The 18295-nt window shown below is 40.6% G+C and overlaps 1 protein-coding gene across 12 annotated transcripts in view; it reads left to right on the forward strand.

Annotated features, from left to right (window-relative positions):
• The window catches only part of chl1b (cell adhesion molecule L1-like b), an 818676-nt gene that overhangs the window by 196307 nt on the left and 604074 nt on the right, over nt 1–18295 (forward strand). Inside the window, exon 1 of one of the 12 annotated variants that reach the window (XM_059649909.1) lies at nt 15205–15306. The exons of the other annotated variants lie outside the window; for them this stretch is intronic. The gene's annotated coding sequence lies outside the window, so the exon portion shown is untranslated. Of the gene's footprint in view, nt 1–15204; nt 15307–18295 lie in introns of those variants that run through there. 12 annotated transcript variants of the gene reach the window in all.

Below are 18295 nucleotides of genomic sequence, written 5' to 3' on the forward strand. Positions count from 1 at the left end.
TAACAGTTTACTGAAGCTCAGTATTGTACACTTAAATGCTTAAGAATTTTTTTCTGGATTCAGGACATACACCATAAATAAAGAGCAATTCACATTTATATTTAATAAGCTACTTTTGAGAACAGCATGTATTCACACATTTGAATTTGCAACAATTATCACTTTGAGTTGAAATATTCAAATTACAGAGATTTCCTTTATATTTGTAGTATTTCGTGTTTATTCAAGCTTCTTCAAATTTTCTCGAACAAAATATGTTGAGGGTTGAAGATTAGAAGTACAGAAATGCTGGAAGTACTTAACAAGTCAAACAGTGTATAAGGAGACGGGTCAGCTCAATAAAATGTTGTCCCTTATTCTCTTGCCCTTAATTTCCAATGCTCCTCATATTTTATCTCACAGTGGGACAGGCTAACTTGCCCTGTGAGCTTCAGTCTTGTCATGATATTATTGAAGAAATTGTGGATGCATTATAGTAAAATGTCCTGCACAGAACATTCATAGTAAAATGATGAATTGTACAAAGTATGATTTGTTGTAAACCTTGGCTCTTTTGTCTGTCTTTATTTCACTGCCCCAATTTCCTGTTTTGCTCTTTTTTTTATTTCTCTCTGCTCATTTACTTCTCTTTCAATCTTCTATTATGCTTTATCTCTTACTGCATTTTCTACTTTTAATTTTGGTTTTCCCTCTTCATATCTCAAAGGGCTTCTTTTTCTCATTTGCATTATTTATTTTCGTTTTCTGATTTCTCGCTTTCCTTTCTATTTCCTTTATGACTCCTGTGCTTTCCTCCATTCTGCTTTCTCACTGTCTATAGATCAGCATCCTTAGACAATCCCTTCTCTACTATACAAGTAACCTCTTTAAAAGAGCTAATAGTCAGCCATAACCTGCCCTTCATAAATCCTTGCAGAACTTCTTTGATGAGCTTGTACGTGTCTGAGTGCTCAGTCGCTCTGGCCCTGATGATAGGCACTTGTTAAAATCTATCGAGTGTACAATTGGTGATAAACTAGCAGAAATATACTTACCGATTTGTCTTTCTCTTCATTCTTAAATAATGGGGTGACATTTGGAATTTTCCAGTCCAAAGACACAATTCCTTTGGAACTATAGAAAATTATGGTGGCTACTCCTGCAAATTTATTATAGTTTCAGCCCAAAATATTAAGCAAAAATGAATTCCTACACATCCCAGTAACCATTATGTTCAGCACTGCAATTTTGTTTCTTAAAGTAAATCCACTAATTTCCTTCTGTTGATTAATTTTTAGTTTCCATTGCCTTGCTGATGTTTATTCTTCATACACACTGTGGAAACAGATAAAAATGTATTAATTTGACACCTACCATTTATTTTATATCCATTCTAGTTTCACCTCCTTCACCAAAATCTTGCTTCATTGTGTTGCTGATGGTGCTGTTCCCAATGGTGCATCAGTCAGATGTTTACTGGGTACTTCTGGGTTGTGGGAGGGTTTGTGGGCCGTAAGGTTGGAACATACCCAGTGCACTCGGAAGTGTTTAGCTATTTTCAAATAAACCTGTTCACAGATGTTCTGGTGCATTTTTGGACTAGGTGGGACTTGAACCTGGGCCTCCTCATTCAGAGGTGGCAACACTACCACAAGACACCTCAATGACATCTTTGAATATCTAGAATCATTATCATACACAACCGATCTACATGGTGTGTATACTTTTCATCTATGATCCGCTGCCGCTTCCAATTAATCAAATAACGTGCATTGCAGACCACCAAATGTGAGGGAGAGATAGGGATCAATGAAGTGTTCATATTACTGTTGTGGAAGCTTCCTGTTTGCAAGCTGCCATCTTTCCTAAAACAGAACAGTGGCTCGAGATATTTTTAATTGATTTACTTAGACATGTCAGAACACACGTGTGGGGCAGGTGGGACTTGAATCTGGACTTCTTGGCTGAGAGGAAAGAACAACACTACCAAGCCACATGAGCCCTCAAAATTAAATGTCCATTGTTGTGTGTTTGATTGTGGGAGTCTATTTACGATTGACACTGATTACATTTGATTGCTTTTCTCTAAAACAACACCCAGATTGAACAAATTAGAGCTGCAGAATGAGATGGAAGCAAGAGTTGAAACATGGAATAGATACTTTAAATCATTGTGAATAAAACTTGTGATTCACAAAGAAACAAGTGTCATCTCGGCATAGATAGATAAGTAAAATACACAATACTCAATACAGCTGAGGTGTCCGACTCCAATCTTTCCTTTCCTACTTGGCACTTGAAGTGATTGGAGTCAGGCAAAATCAATATGCACTGGACTTGTGGAGGAAAGAGCAGAATTTCAGAATGGGTGTCACAGCTTTAAGAGAGTGATGAAGAGGAATTTCTTTTCTCAGAGGGTAGTGCATCTGTGGAATTCTTCACTACAGGGAGCTGTCGCGCCTGGGCATTAAGTATATTGAAGCCTGAGGAAGACATTTTTAATCAGTGAAGGAACCAAAGGAGAAAAGTCAGGAATGTGGAGTTGAGTATAATTGGACCTGCCATGATCTGATGGAGTACAGTGTAGACTGAGAATCATTGAGTCGTACAGCACAGAAACAGGTCCTTTTATCTAACTAGTCCATGCCGAACATAATCCCAACTAAACTCGTCCCACCTGCCTGCATTTGGCCCATATCAAACATAGAACATAGAACAGTACAGCACAGAACAGGCCCTTCAGCCCACAATGTTGTGTCGACCATTGATCCTCATGTATGCACCCTCAAATTTCTGTGACCATATACATGTCCAGCAGTCTCTTAAATAACCCCAATGACCTTGCTTCCACAACTGCTGCTGGCAACGCATTCCATGCTCTCACAACTCTCTGCGTGAAGAACCTGCCTCTGACATCCCCTCTATACTTTCCACCAACCAGCTTAAAACTATGACCCCTCGTGCTAGCCATTTCTGCCCTGGGAAATAGTCTCTGGCTATCAACTCTATCTATGCCTCTCATTATCTTGTATACCTCAATTAGGTCCCCCCTCCTCCTCCTTTTCTCCAATGAAAAGAGACCGAGCTCAGTCAACCTCTCTTCATAAGATAAGCCCTCCAGTCCAGGCAGCATCCTGGAAAACCTCCTCTGAACCCTCTCCAAAGCATCCACATCTTTCCTATAATAGGGCGCCCAGAACTGGACGCAGTATTCCAAGTGCGGTCTAACCAAAGTTTTATAGAGCTGCAACAAGATCTCACGACTCTTAAACTCAATCCCCCTGTTAATGAAAGCCAAAACACCATATGCTTTCTTAACAACCCTGTCCACTTGGGTGGCCATTTTAAGGGATCTATGTATCTGCACACCAAGATCCCTCTGTTCCTCCACGCTGCCAAAAATCCTATCCTTAATCCTGTACTCAGCTTTCAAATTCGACCTTCCAAAATGCATCACCTCGCATTTATCCAGGTTGAACTCCATCTGCCACCTCTCAGCCCATCTCTGCATCCTGTCAATGTCCCGCTGCAGCCTACAACAGCCCTCTACACTGTCAACGACACCTCCTACCTTGGTGTCGTCTGCAAACTTGCTGACCCATCCTTCAATCCCCTCGTCCAAGTCATTAATAAAAATTACAAACAGTAGAGGCCCAAGGACAGAGCCCTGTGGAACTCCACTCCCCACTGACTTCCAGGCAGAATATTTTCCTTCTACTACCACTCGCCAGCCAATTCTGTATCCAGACAGCTAAGTTCCCCTGTATCCCATTCCTCCTGACCTTCTGAATGAGCCTACCATGGGGAACCTTATCAAATGCCTTACTGAAGTCCATATACACCACATCCACAGCTCGACCCTCATCAACTTTTCTAGTCACATCCTCAAAAAACTCGATAAGGTTTGTAAGGCATGACCTACCCCTCACAAAGCCACATCTTTCCTATTCATGTACTTATCTAAGTGTCTTTTAAACGTTGTGACTGTGCCGCATCCACCTGACCAAACAGGTAGATGAGAGTAAACCGGTTGATGTGTTGTATATGGATTTCAGCAAGGCATTCGATAAGGTTCCCCACAGTAGGCTATTGTACAAAATGCGGAGGAATGGAATTGTGGGAGATATAGCAGTTTGGGTCGGAAATTGGCTTGCTGAAAGAAGACAGAGGGTGGTAGTTGATGGGAAATGTTCATCCTGGAGACCAGTTACTAGTGGTGTACCGCAAGGGTCGGTGTTGGGTCCACTGCTGTTTGTCATTTTTATAAATGACCTGGATGAGGGCGTAGAAGGATGGGTTAGTAAATTTGCAGACGACACTAAGGTCGGTGGAGTTGTGGATAGTGATGAAGGATGCTGTAGGTTGCAGAGAGACATAGATAAGCTGCAGAGCTGGGCTGAGATGTGGCAAATGGAGTTTAATGTAGACAAGTGTGAGGTGATGCACTTTGGTAGGGGTAGCCGGAGGGAAAAGTACTCGCTAATGTTAAGATTCTTAGTAGTGTAGATGAGCAGAGAGATCTCAGTGTCCATGTACACAGATCCTTGAAAGTTGCCAACCAGGTTGCCAGGGCTGTTAAGAAGGCGTACAGTGTTTTAGCTTTTATTAATAGAGTGATCGAGTTCTGGAACCAAGAGGTTATGCTGAAGCTGTACAAATCTCTGGTGTGGCCGCACTTGGAGTATTGTGTACAGTTCTGGTCACCGCATTATAAGAAGGATGTGGAAGCTTTGGAAAGGGTGCAGAGGAGATTCCCTAGGATGTTGCCTGGTATGGAGGGAAGGTCTTACGAGGAAAGGCTGAGGGACTTGAGGCTGTTTTCATTAGAGAGAAGAAGGTTGAGAGGTGACTTAATTGAAACATATAAAGTAATCAGAGGGTTAGATAGGGTGGATAGGGAGACCCTTTTTCCTAGGATGGTGACGGCGAGCACGAGGGGGCATAGCTTTAAATTGAGGGGTGAAAGATATAGGACAGATGTCAGAGGTAGTTTCTTTACTCAGAGAGTAGTACGGGAATGGAACGCTTTGCCTGCAACGGTAGTAGATTCGTCAACTTTAAGTACATTTAAGCCATCATTGGACAAGCATATGGACGTACATGGAATAGTGTAGGTTAGATGGGCTTGAGATCGGTATGACAGGTTGGCACAACATCGAGGGCCGAAGCGCCTGTACTGTTCTGTAATGTTCTATGTTCTATGTATGTTCTATCACTTCCTCTGGAAGTTCATTCCACATATGAACCATTCTCTGTGTAAAACAAAAATTGCCCCTCATGTCTTCTTTACATCTCTCTCCTCTCATCTTAAAAATATGCCCCCAGTCTTGAAATCCCCCTCACCTACCATTAACCCGAACCAGACCCTCATAATTCTCTAAACCTCTATAATGTCACCTCTCAATCTCCTGCACTGCAGTGAAAAAATCCCCAGCATATCCAGCCTTCCTTTGTAACTCAAACCTTCACACCCAGCAATATCTTGTTAAATCTCTTCTGAACCCTCATGAGCTTAGTAATATCCTTCCAAAACAGGACCCAGTACTCGAGAGGAGGTCTTGCCTTTGTTCTCGACAACCTCAATATGACTTCCCACTCCGATACTCAAGGGATTTGTTGGACAGAATGGCCTACATCTTTTGGTCAAACTTGTTGGCCACAGCTGGCATTAGAATTCTAAATGCACGAAGGGTTGTGCAGAAGATAAGACCGAAACTTTGAGTACTATAGAATCAAAAGCAGTGGAAACCTGGCAGTAAGAAGTAAACAGCAAAATGCATCAAGGGATTGGAATACTGCGTATTGTTCTTACATTCATTTTTTTTCTGCACTTCAATTCTTCAAGAAGAGTAAGAACCAAAAGAGCTGAGGATGCTGTAAATCAGGGACAAAAACAGACATTGCTGGAAAAGCCCAGCAGGCCTGGCAGCATCTGTGAAGAAAAATCAGAGTTAACGTTTTGGGTCCGATGACCCTTCCTCAGAAGATAAGAGTGTCTGAAATAGTGACATGTCTCAGTCGCCCAATTAGTATTAGAGCCATGTCAACAATGATGACCGAGCTAAAATGACTTGCAGCTCTTTTCATTGGGTTGGGTAATGGGCGGCTTAAACATCCTTAAAGCAATTTATGAAATTCAACACAAAACAATAACCAGTAGAATTATTATTTATTACTCAATCATTATATTCAGCTTCTGGCACCAACTCTGTTATGATCCTTATAGAGGCTGATAAAATTCCTTTTTCAAGGTTAACTGCGAGTTGATAGCTGAAAAGATGACATAATTAACAGAAGACGAAAAGCACTATTGATTAAATACCATGTTTATAAGCACTTTAAATTGCCTTTTGCTTTGAACAACAGAAAACACCTCACAGATATATTTCATCTGTTATATAGAACAGTACAGCACAAGAACAGGCCCTTTGGCCCGCCATGGTGCTATTCTAAGCTCATCCCATCTGCTTGCACCTTGTTCATTTCCCTCTATTCCCTGCCTGTTCATGTGTCTGCATAAATGTCTCTTAATCTTTTCTAATGTGTCTGCTTCTACTACATCCCCTGCAGTATATTCCAGATACCTGCCACCCTCTGTGTAAAAAAATCCTCGTGCCTCTCATTTAAACTTACCGCCCCCTCACCTTAAATCTGTTCTCCCTGGTATTTGCCATTTCCACCTTGAGGAAAAAAAGACTTCAGTTAAACACCATATTCATACCTCATAATTTTATCAGATTGCCCCTCAGCTTCCAACACGCTGGTGAAAAGAATCCAAGTTTGAGGTTTGCTGGAGTACTGCAGCAGCCCTGCGACAGAAATGTTGGTGTGGGAACACTATGTTATGCTGAAATGGCAGGCAACCGGATACTGAGCACTTCCCCGGGGCTTTCGCGACTCAGCGTTTGTGAGCATATTTCCTGCTGGACTGTAATCCCCTGGCACCTTATTTCCAAGGAAATAATTTGTCCTATTTAACCTCTAAGGAACATACCAACCTGGGCTTGCAGTCAGACAGACTTTTGTATAGTTGAGACCACATAGCACCTCTCAATTTCCTTCAAATTAAAGATTGTTTGAGTGATGGGGAGAGGCTGAATAGGCTGGGGCTAATGTCTCTGGAACGTCAGAGGCTGAGGGCTGAGCGAGACTTATAAAATCCTGAGGGACCAGGATAGGATCAATAGCCAAAGACTTTTTCCCAGGGTAGGGGAATCCAAAACTCGAGGGCATAGGTTTAAGGTGAGAGGGGAAAGATTTAAAAGGGACCTGAGGAGCAATGTCTTTATACAGAGGGTGATGCATGTATGTAATGAACTGCCAGAGGAAGTGAAAGAGGCTGGTACTATTGCAACATTTAAAAGGAGTCTGGATGGGTACATGAATAGGAAGGGTTTAGAGCGATATGGGACAAATGCTGGCAAATGGGTCCAGATTAATTTCAGATATCTATTCATCATGGATGAGTTGGACTGAAGGGTCTGTTGTTGTACATTCTCATGACTCTGAGACCATAATCCCAAAACAAAGCTTCCTTCCAAACTTACGATTGTAACAATTCTTACTTGCATGACCATTGAATGTCATCCTTGTTCAGTGGGGTTATTTCAATCTTTTCCTCTTCAATGAAAATTGGGGGAAAAATCCAAATGACAAAAACAAAAATTTGCATTTAGTGAGTACTTTTTATGACTGTGGGATGTCTCTAAGTGCTCTCTGCCTAATTAAGTACTTCTGAAGTGTAGCCACTGTATTAACCTACGAAATGTGAATCAATTAGAATATGGGAACACCCAAAAACAGCAATGTGCTGAAGATAACAAAGTGTGGAGCTGGATGAACACAGCAGGCCAAGCTCCTAAGATGTTGCTTGGCCTGCTCTGTTCATCCAGCTTCACACTTTATTATCTCTGCTAAAGAGATAACATGTCTTTTGTAGTGTTGATTGAATCATAAATATTGATAAGGATGCAGGATGGCATTCCTGCTGCTCTTTGAGACAGTGTTATGGGATCTTTTACCCTGGAGCAGGCAAATGTGATGTCATCAAAAAGATAGCACTTCTCAGCACTCCTTCAGTACTACCCTGGAGATTCAAGCTAACTTTTGTTTAAACCCTGGAAAGGTTCAGATCGTTTTGATGCAAAGTCATTGGTGAGACCCATTACTTCTGTTTTTTTCTGAAAAGTTGCTTGATCTGCTGAGTATTTCCAGCTTTTAAAGTTTTTTTCTGAAAAGTTCCAGCATGCTTTTGCACTAGGGGCCAAAATCAAACTGATTTTCCAATGACTGTCATAGAACCAATAATTTATGAAAGTTTGAGAATTGTGGATGTTATTTTTCTGTTTGCAGCTCAATGTTTGACCTTTGTGACAACATTGAATCAGTATGATTTTCATTTTCTGTGAACAATTCAGTCAATACCTGACTTAAGTTGGTTGACTCTGTTGTTCCTTGATGCTAATTTTATGTTTAATGATGTGAATTTTAGTTACAGATGAGAAAAGAAGATAGCACCATATATGAGCAGAATATTAATTGAACAAATCATAAGCCATGTGTTATCCTTGCCTGCCTGTTTGAAGGGATGCTTGAATGAAGCAATCTGTGAAAATGTTCATAGGCTATGGGTTTTATTGTTGTCAGGATGTTGCCATGTAATAATGGGAAACTCTGTTGCAATTTCTAAGTAACCTTATCAGTGCTCCATTTTCATTAGACATTTTGTCTGTAATTGTTAAGAAGTATGTTTAACAAGCAGTGATAATGGGAACTGCAGATGCTGGAGAATCCAAGATAACAAAGTGTGGAGCTGGATGAAGGGTCTAAGCCCGAAACGTCAGCTTTTGTGCTCCTGAGATGCTGCTTGGCCTGCTGTGTTCATCCAGCTCCACACTTTGTTATATTTAACAAGTATGTCAGTGGTAATTTGAAAATTAATCAGTTATGACAAGATGGTAAATCAGCTCACCTCTCTTCAACCTCCCTGGTTGTTTGTACCAACAATCTTTTTAGCTATTTTCTAGTTGATCAGTTCAAAGAAGTTATGACACACCTGGGGAGATGGTGAGACTTAGATTAGATTAGATTAGATTAGATTACCTACAGTATGGAAACAGGCCCTTCGGCCCAACAGGTCCACACTGCCCTTTGAAGCATCCCACCCGGACCCATCTCCCGATAACCCACACACCCCTGAACGCTATGGGCAATTTAGTATGGCCGATCCACCTAGTCTGCACATATCTGGACTGTGGGAGGAAACCGGAGCACCTGGAGGAAACCCACGCAGACACGGGAAGAATGTGCAAACTCCACACAGACAGTCACCTGAGGCTGGAATCAAACCTGGATCCCTGGCGCTGTGAGGCTGCAGTGCCAACCACTGAGCCCACCTTGAACCCAGATCTCCCAAGTTAGAGGTTAGGGACACTACTACTGCATCACAGGAGCCCCTAATTATGATTTGAAAGTGAGGCTTTGCCTTTCTTGAATTCAAACATCGATAACTCATTTCCACCATTGTAATAATGAGCCGACTACAAGCTTTACCAGTGCAAAGAAAAGAGGAATTTAGTTACCCATTAGCCCTGAGAAAAATAATTGATGTCAAGCGTATGTACACATCGGAACAACATCAAAAATCAATACTTTTCAGAATAGAAAAAAAATGAAAGGAAGAAACAGTTTAAAGTCCTGAGGATGTCCTTGTGGTATAACATTTCAACCGAAGAACATTATTTGGTCTCTTGATTCTTCAGTAAGAGTGATAATTTTAAGCATTTCATTTTTTTTATATTATACTGTTGCTTTGCAATCAACACTGGGATTGTGTGTTTTTTTCTTCTCGAAAGGTTGAGAGAGTAATTTCTGCATCAGGCTTCCATTCTGTAGTGAAAACTCCATCACCCTGCTTGGCCAAAGGCAGCTTTTGGAAAAAGAAATAGAGACTATTTAAGCGACTGCTGGACATGCACATGGACAGCAGTGAATTGAGGGGAATGTAGGTTAGGTTATTTTATGTTTGGATTAGGATTATTCCACGGCACAACATCGTGGTCCGATGGGCCTGTACTGTGCTGTACTTTTCTATGTTCTATGTTCTATGTTCTGGATGCATATATATTTGTATATAAATATCTATCTATCTTTATATATAAAAAATTCCATTTCTGTGTTCATTGTTTCTAAGTGTGATAATCTCACATGAAGACTTTCAACTCCAATGTGTAAAATGTAACATGCAAGTGTAGAATTAAAAAAAAAATAGGCCTTTCTGTGCTGGAATTGGTGGACAAGCTTTTGCTTCCTCTGATAACATCTTTCTCAATTCAGATGATGATTCCATGAAGCTTGGCTAACTTGTGAGTTAGATTATTGTTGTGGCCATTTTAAATCAGTGCTCTGCCCCTTTTGTGAAATGGTTTTAGAACATTGAAGTCATAGGTATTGAAATCAGACAGTGGAATTTGCATCTGAGAAATCCAATATTAACAGTATCATGACATACAGATTTGAGGGATAGAATGTTTTAAAAGTGTGACAACATATTCAGCTAAATCATATTTACGGTATTTGAAATGTTTTTTATTTATTTCAATGAAACCAAAACATTTAACAAAGGAAGACTGGAGGCTTTTATTTCAAAATGTTAAGCTTCTTAAATTGATTAAGATTGTTTTTCCATCTTGGTATGTTGAGCTTGATCTCATTATCACCAGTTACACTAGTTTATTGTATTCCAACATAGGACCACAAGCTGGGATATGACATATGTAAATTAAATTTCCTCAGTTGTGTATCCAGCTGTTTAGAGCAGATGAATCATGACTATAAACTGCATACGCAGTATTTTGTTCAGTAATTAAGGCATCTTCAATAATTCTTTCTTTATTATTAATCACACAATAAAGAGGATGTGATCACATTTTTGGTCTCCTATGATGATATTGTATAATTTGGAAACAGATTTGTCCTGCTTTAGGTTTTACATCTGTATTTTATTCATTCACGGGGTACGAACATGCTGGCCATGTCATCATTAATTGCCCATCCCTAATTGCCCTGTGAGCTGTGAAGCTGCCGATCAGCACAGACCTCGATGTCACCCAGATTTTGTTGCATGTAGACACGTACCATTTTTGTATCTGAGGTAACACAGAAGTGTTGAAAATAGAGCAGGAGTAGGCCGTTTGGCCTTTTGAACCTGCTCTGTTGTTCAATATTAATATGGCTGATTATCCCACTCCGCCTCCTTTTCCAGTTTTCTCCCATTCCCTTTGATCCCTTTGGCCCTAACAACTATAGCTATCTATTTCTTGAAAACATCCAATGTTTTGGTCTTAACTGCTTTCTGTGGCAGAAAATTCTACAGGCTCACCTTTCTCTAGATGAAGAAATTTATCTTCACCTTGGTTCAAAATAGCTTATCCGTGTCCATTCTGTGTGACACCTGGTTGCAGACTCCCTGTTCATCAGTATTTCCTTCCTGCATTGTCCTGTCCAGTCTGGATTGAATTTTATAGCTTTCTGTTGTGGTCAGCCCCAGTAGTTTGTATGAGATCCTCAATCATTTTCCAAACTCCGGTGAATGTTGTCCTAACTGTTCCAGTCTCTCCATTTGTTCAACTTGCTGTCCCAGGCATCAGATTGGCAAATCTTTGTATTGACAGAATAGTCTTTTTCAGACAGGGAGACCAAAGCTGCAGACAATACTTTTAAGGGTGGTCTCATCAGAGCCTGTACAAATGCAACAAAATATTCCCGTTTCTGCACCTGAATCCTCTTGCCATGAAAGGCAATGTACCATTTGCTTTCTTAACATCTGCCATCTGTCATGAATGATGCTGAACATTGTGCGATCATTCGCAAACATCCTACTTCTGACGTTATGATGGAGAGAAGGTCATTGATAAAGCAGCTGAAGATAGTTGGGCTGAGGACACTGCTCTGAGCCACTCCTGCAGAGAAGACTTGGAGCTGAGATAACTGGCTTCCATCAACTGCAACTATCTTCATTTGTGGTATTTATGACTTAGGCTGCAGAATGTTTACACTCTGATTCCCAGTCACTCCAGTTTAGATAGGGTGTCTTGATGCCATTCTCAGTTGAAAACTGCACTTATGCCAAAGGCAGTTTCGCCTACCTCATCTCTGGGGTTCCCCGCTTCAGCCCATGTTTAGACCAAGGCTGTAATGAGCCCAATAACTAACTGGCAGTTTATTCTGTTGTCAGTGCTGCTCAAAAGCACTACCTTTACCCGTTACTTTGCTATTCATCAAGAGGACACAGATGTGATGACATTTGGTTGAATGGGTTTTGCCTGCCTTTTTTTGCATGCAGAATACCTGGGAAACTGTCTACACTGTGAGGTACATGATAATGTTGTCGCTAAACTGGAATGGTGTGGCTGTTGTGGAGCACAGACCTTCAGTACTATTGCATCTATGATGCTGTGGACCTTCACATAAGGCTGGAATGGATCATCCATGGAGCATTTCTGGTTGAAAAAGGATACAAATCCTTCAGCCTTGTTTCTTGCACGGATGTGTTGAACTTCAGCATCATGAGGAGGAAAACACTTATGCAGCCTCCTCCTCCTGTAATTTGTTTAATTGTTCACTGCTATTCATGCCTCACTAGGGTAGGACTGCAGAACTTGGATCTGATCCATTGCCTGTGAAATCACTGAACCTATTAGTCTATTGCATGCAGTCTGGCATGTAAGTAGTCTTTGCTGTAGCTTCAGTAGGTTAAAAACTTTTTCAGATAAGTCTGGTGCTGCACTCACATGCCCTCCTGCGCCTTTCATTGAAACAGGATTTTTCTTGATCATGTTATTACATCAGGGGATACATCGAGCCTTAAGATTACAGCTTGTGATTTAATGCATTTCTGCTGCTGCTGATGATCGATGGCATTTCATGGATGTGTTGCTATATCTGTTCCAAGTTTGTCCCATTTAGCAGAGTAGTAGCACCACACAAAGTAACATATCCTCAGTGTGAAGATGGGACTTAGTCTCCACAAGGAATGAATGGTAGTCACTCCTGCAGATACTGTCATGGATAGATGCATCTATGACAGTTAGATTTGGTGAGGACAAGGGAAAGTAGATTTTTCCCTGGCACCTATTTCCTTACCCCTTGCTGCAGAGCCAGCCTCACAGCTACAGCCTTTAGGATTTGGCCAGCTTGGTCAGTAACGGTGCGACCAAACCACTGTTGATGACAAACATTAAAATCCCTTATCCAGGATACATAATATGCCTTTGCAATTGTCAAGGCTTCCTCAACAAAAATGTGCAGCATGGACGAGTACAGATTCACCAGCTGGAATTGGGAGGGAGCGAATCTATTGTAATCAGCAGGAGGTGTCCTTGTCGCTGTTTGACTTGTTACTGCGAGACATCAAGGGGACTGGAATCAATATTGAGGACTCCCAGGGCAGCTGACTCCTGACTGGATGGCACTCCACAGCCACCTCTGCTATGTTTGTCCTACCAGTGGGACAGGACATATCCAGGGATGGTGATGGAGGTGTTGGAAGGTTGTGTGCAAGATATGATTGCATGAGTAAGACTAGATAAGGCTGTATTAGCTGACAACTCCCCCAGTTTTGACACAAATCACATAAAACTTTGCCTTCATTGTTTTCATTGCATAAGTTGACGCTGGTGTCTGGTTTCATTTCTTTCTTTGACCTTTATCATGGTTTGATACAACTGAGTGGCTTGTTTCACCATTTCATAGTGCACTTAGGACTGAACTGCAGTGCTGTGGATCTGGAGTCACGTGGTTCAGACCAGCTAAGAATGGGAGATTTTCTTCCTAAAGGACATTGGTGAATCAAAGAGTTTTTTTTATGACGATCAACAGTGGTTATATGATGAAAAAAAGACTGCAGATGCTGGAATCCAAGGTAGACAACAGGAGGCTGGAAGTGCACAGCAAGGATGCCCACTTTGAAAAGGTTCTGTGCCTCCACCAGATGTGAACTCAGCGAGTCCCTTTCTCACTGCCACACTGCTGTGACCTCTTAAGCCCTTCAGCTCTTCGACCACACTGTGAAACAAACCCACGACCACAGCCATGTGATTTTCCTCCTCCGATCTTCACCACCACCTCATCCCTGAAGACCGACAGGTACACTTTGAATGCTCAGAATTTGGACCAGTCTGAGGAAGGGTAATACCTGAAACGTTAATGTCTCCTTTTGTCCAGCTGCTGCCTGACTTGCTGTGTTCTTTCAGCCTCCTGTTTGGCAACAGTAGTCATTATGAGACTAGCTTTTCAATTCCAGATTCCTATGGAAATGCAGTTTTACCCTCTGCTGAGGTGAGATTTGAACCACCATCACAGAACATTAGTTTGGGGATCTAGCTTACTAGTCCAGTGATGTCCAGAGATGTGTGGGCTAGATGGGTTAACTATGGGAAATGCAGCGTTACAGGAAGAGGGTCGGGAGTGAGTCTGGGTGGAATGCTCTTCGGATCGTTGGTGATGACTCAATGATCAAATGACCTGCTGCCACGCTGTAGGGTTTCTGTGATTTCCATGATGTTACTCTTGCGCTGTGCTTAAGTCATTTTGAAGATACAAACTGTCCAACCAATGGAAATTAGACTGACTTTAAGAGTAAGTTTCCAAAAAAAGTTTATACAAAGAAGTTGGTATGATTTTCTGTCTAAAAACTATTCTGTTCAACCAGATTAACAACAAACTCAGAGTCATTATTTGTAACTTGAACGCTACACATTAAGTCACATATCTGACATTTTGCGCTTTAACAGGTAATATTAATGGGAAACTGTTTGCTCACAATTGGATAATTAAAGTCAACTAATGGATGTAACGCTGACAGAGCCGTCCCATGCCTCATAAAATTACTGGAATATATATTTTGTGTCTTAAAAATTGAATTGTACTTTAAAATGAATTATAATTAATGTGATTCTTAACATTTTATTTTTGACTTTGTGAAAGCATGTACAGATCTGTTCAGATGTAGTTGTTATTTGGTAACTCGCCAGTTTGCAGCAGTGCTTTATATTAACTGCACTTAAATGAGAATTTCTGTAACAGTTACCTGTCTTTCAGAAAAAAAGACAGAAGGCTACAGATAATGATAATGTTCTCATTTGTAGTTTTCAAAACCACTTTGATGTGCAATTCATGTCTGAAATGGATATGAACCAACAATTAACAAAACAACGTTGTTTCATATTATTCAAACTGAACAGTAAAAATGATTAATAACTGCTTTTTCAAAATGAGAAGTAACATTTCTGACATTTTGTTACATCCTGCTGGAATGACGCATGAGAGGTAGGTTTTCCGCTTTTTATTAGTTTAGTGTATAATCTGGCTTTTAACTATGTTTATAATTTCTGTGGTTGATACTTTGATATGTGGCAGGCTGAATGTCATCTCAACAACTTATTACATTACATCATTAAATTTATCTGTGTTTATTTGTGGTCTCCTAAATATTGGACTGCTTAAAATGCTCAATAGAGAAGATGTTTAATTGCTTGCTTTCTTGCTCAATCCTTTTTGTTTCATAATTATTAATTGGATGAGAGACTTATAGAATTCTTAATTCAAACAGATATACTGTAAGAGTGAGTAGTAAACAGCTCATGAAATTTCCACTGCACAACGTTGTGCTTTCCAGAGTAATAGGTAAGATTGTGGCATGATATTCATCCCACACATGCACGAAAGATGGAAAATAGACGGCATTTTGCAGATAATATTCCCCATGTGTTCCAAAGGCAAATATTGCTCTTTAGGTGCATTCTTGGATTTAGTTACAAGTCATTGCAAACAACAATGGACTCCAGTAAGTGAGAAGGAAAATATCTATGGCTGCAATCAATACTATATAACAACTCTCAAATGCATTATAATATAAGAGACTTCAGGATACACATCGTGATTCATTGAGCCAAACAAATTATAGCATTTCTGCCTTGACATGTGGTGCTGGTTTTGTGGTTTTAATTCTCTAGAATCATTGAATTTTACAGCAAGGGGTCATTTGGCCCATCCTGTCTACACCAGCTCCCATAAAGTTACCCAGCTACTCCCCATTTAGAGAGCACTAGCTCTTTCCCACGCAGCACATTCCAAATCCTGAGTAAAGAAGTTTCTTCTTATTGGCTCCGAGCTCTCTTGCTGGCAAACTTGAAATTGTGACCCCTTAGTTACTGGCATACCAACTAGTGGAAACAGAATATCCTCTTTACCCTGTCAAAATTGTCCATAATTTTGAACACCTCAATAAGGTCACCTTTTAATCTTCTCTACTCAACAAAGATGGTGTCAAAAATTCCTCCATGCTGATGGAGCTGCACTCAGCTATTTAATATCAGGATTACTGTGTGAACAACACTCTTACTAAACCCCATGTAAGAGACATCAAAGTTAGAAGTTAGGTACATGAAGTTGTGTCTAGAAATGTCTTTTTTTTTCTCTGGAAAACATTGTACATAGATGACTACAAGCAGAGAATCTTTGGCAGGTTTTGCAATGTGACTGCTCTGAATACATATTAATTGTTTCAATCTGGGTTGAACAGACTTCATCACTATTCGCTGCCTGTTTATGTTGGTTCATTTTAGTTGCTAGGACCATTAAGTTTTGTGTGTGCAAACAATCCAGCAATGAAATTTCCCTGCTGTTGCATGTACACATTTATTGAGCTGGATATATGTGCATACACAGACTGGGAAAAGATAACCATTGCTTGGCCTTGACTTAATTGACAGCAATTTGTGTTCATTTCGATGTTGTTTGTTAAAGATGTCACAATCATAAAGTGACTCCACTATCAGGATGAGGCATATTATGGACCTGTTTAAATTTTTGCATTTAGAAGCATCAAAGCCTTCAAAATAAATAATGTGCTTTTGTGATTAGAGATAGTTGCCTGGATTTTCTTCAAGCAAAACTGTTTGTATGTGTTGTCCAGTTTTGCTGAAGTGTGATAAATGAGACAGAAGGGCTGACTGGTAGTCATAGCATCCCACCTCCCCATATTGCTTTCTTCCTCAAATCAACAAACACTGCATAGACAATGAATCATGTTGCAGACTTTCTAAATTGCCCTGATTTGTTTTGGTTTTAGCACATATATTTGACATTTGCACCTCAGAAGAAGATGGTTTTTGTGGCTAATTTCAGAGTATTTTAACAACTGAAACCTAAAGCATCTGCCTGGAGGGGAAGATGACTAATAGGATCCTGTGGAGGCATATCTGGCATCTGTACTTATAATATGTGTAAATGTTGAACTTGCTATCATGTAATACAATCAGTGCAGCACAGGAAAAGGCCTTTCAGCCCACCAAGCTGCACCAATTCCTAATCCTTACTTAGACCTGCTGCATACTGCCCGTATGTGGTTTCTACTCCTCTCACCACCTCCTGTTTATGTGTCCATCACGATAAATGTTGTTGATGGGTCTGCTTGTAACACCTCCACTGGCAGTGCGTTCCAGGCACCCAATACTCTCCCTCTGAAATATTTTGCCCGCACTTCTCCCCTAAACTTTTCCCTGTCACCTTGAACCTTTGTGGTCTTGAAGTTGATCTTTCTACCTTGGAAAAAAACCTCTGACTATCCACCCTCTCTACACCCATCATACTTTTGTAGGCCTCTGTAGGTTGCCCCTCAGCCTCCGTCTTTCTCGTGAAAACAATCCGAGGTTACAATTGTGAAGAAATAATGTAAAGTAGGAAGTAAAGAGCAAAATATTTCAACTTGCACAGTTGTGGAAATAGGTTCAATACTGTGTTGGGGCTTGTGACTGCTATTGAGTGGAGGAAAGGCAAAGAAAATGAAAGGTTGGTCCTCTGTGTTTAACAGTTTAACACAGACTGTTAACAGAGATCACTGTTCCAGATGGCAGCAGATATGGGTATTGAAAGTGCTGACAAAGGAGCCTTGGTGAATTGCTGCACTGCATCTCATTGATGGTACACTCTGCTGCTACTGAATGTTGGGGGTGGAAGGAGTGAAGATGTGTGGATGTGGTGTCAGTAGGCTGCTCTGTTTTGGATGGTGTCAAAAAAACACTGTTAAACTTCAAAATTCAAGTCAGCGGGATAGGCTATGTGACTGACTGGGTGAAGTTCTTCGTTGTGAAACACCTATATGTTGAGTTTCGCAATGTCTATTAAAATATGGAGAAATGAAAGCTACAACATGCAAAGAGACCATTTGGGCCAGCTTGTTCCTGTCCACATTTACCTTCCACTAAAGTATATATTTGTAATTACATTTTCCACCTTGTTCCCGGATCACTTTAGA

Source organism: Stegostoma tigrinum, chromosome 11 (assembly GCF_030684315.1).
Source record: "Stegostoma tigrinum isolate sSteTig4 chromosome 11, sSteTig4.hap1, whole genome shotgun sequence".
NCBI classification, from domain to species: Eukaryota; Metazoa; Chordata; class Chondrichthyes; order Orectolobiformes; family Stegostomatidae; genus Stegostoma; species Stegostoma tigrinum.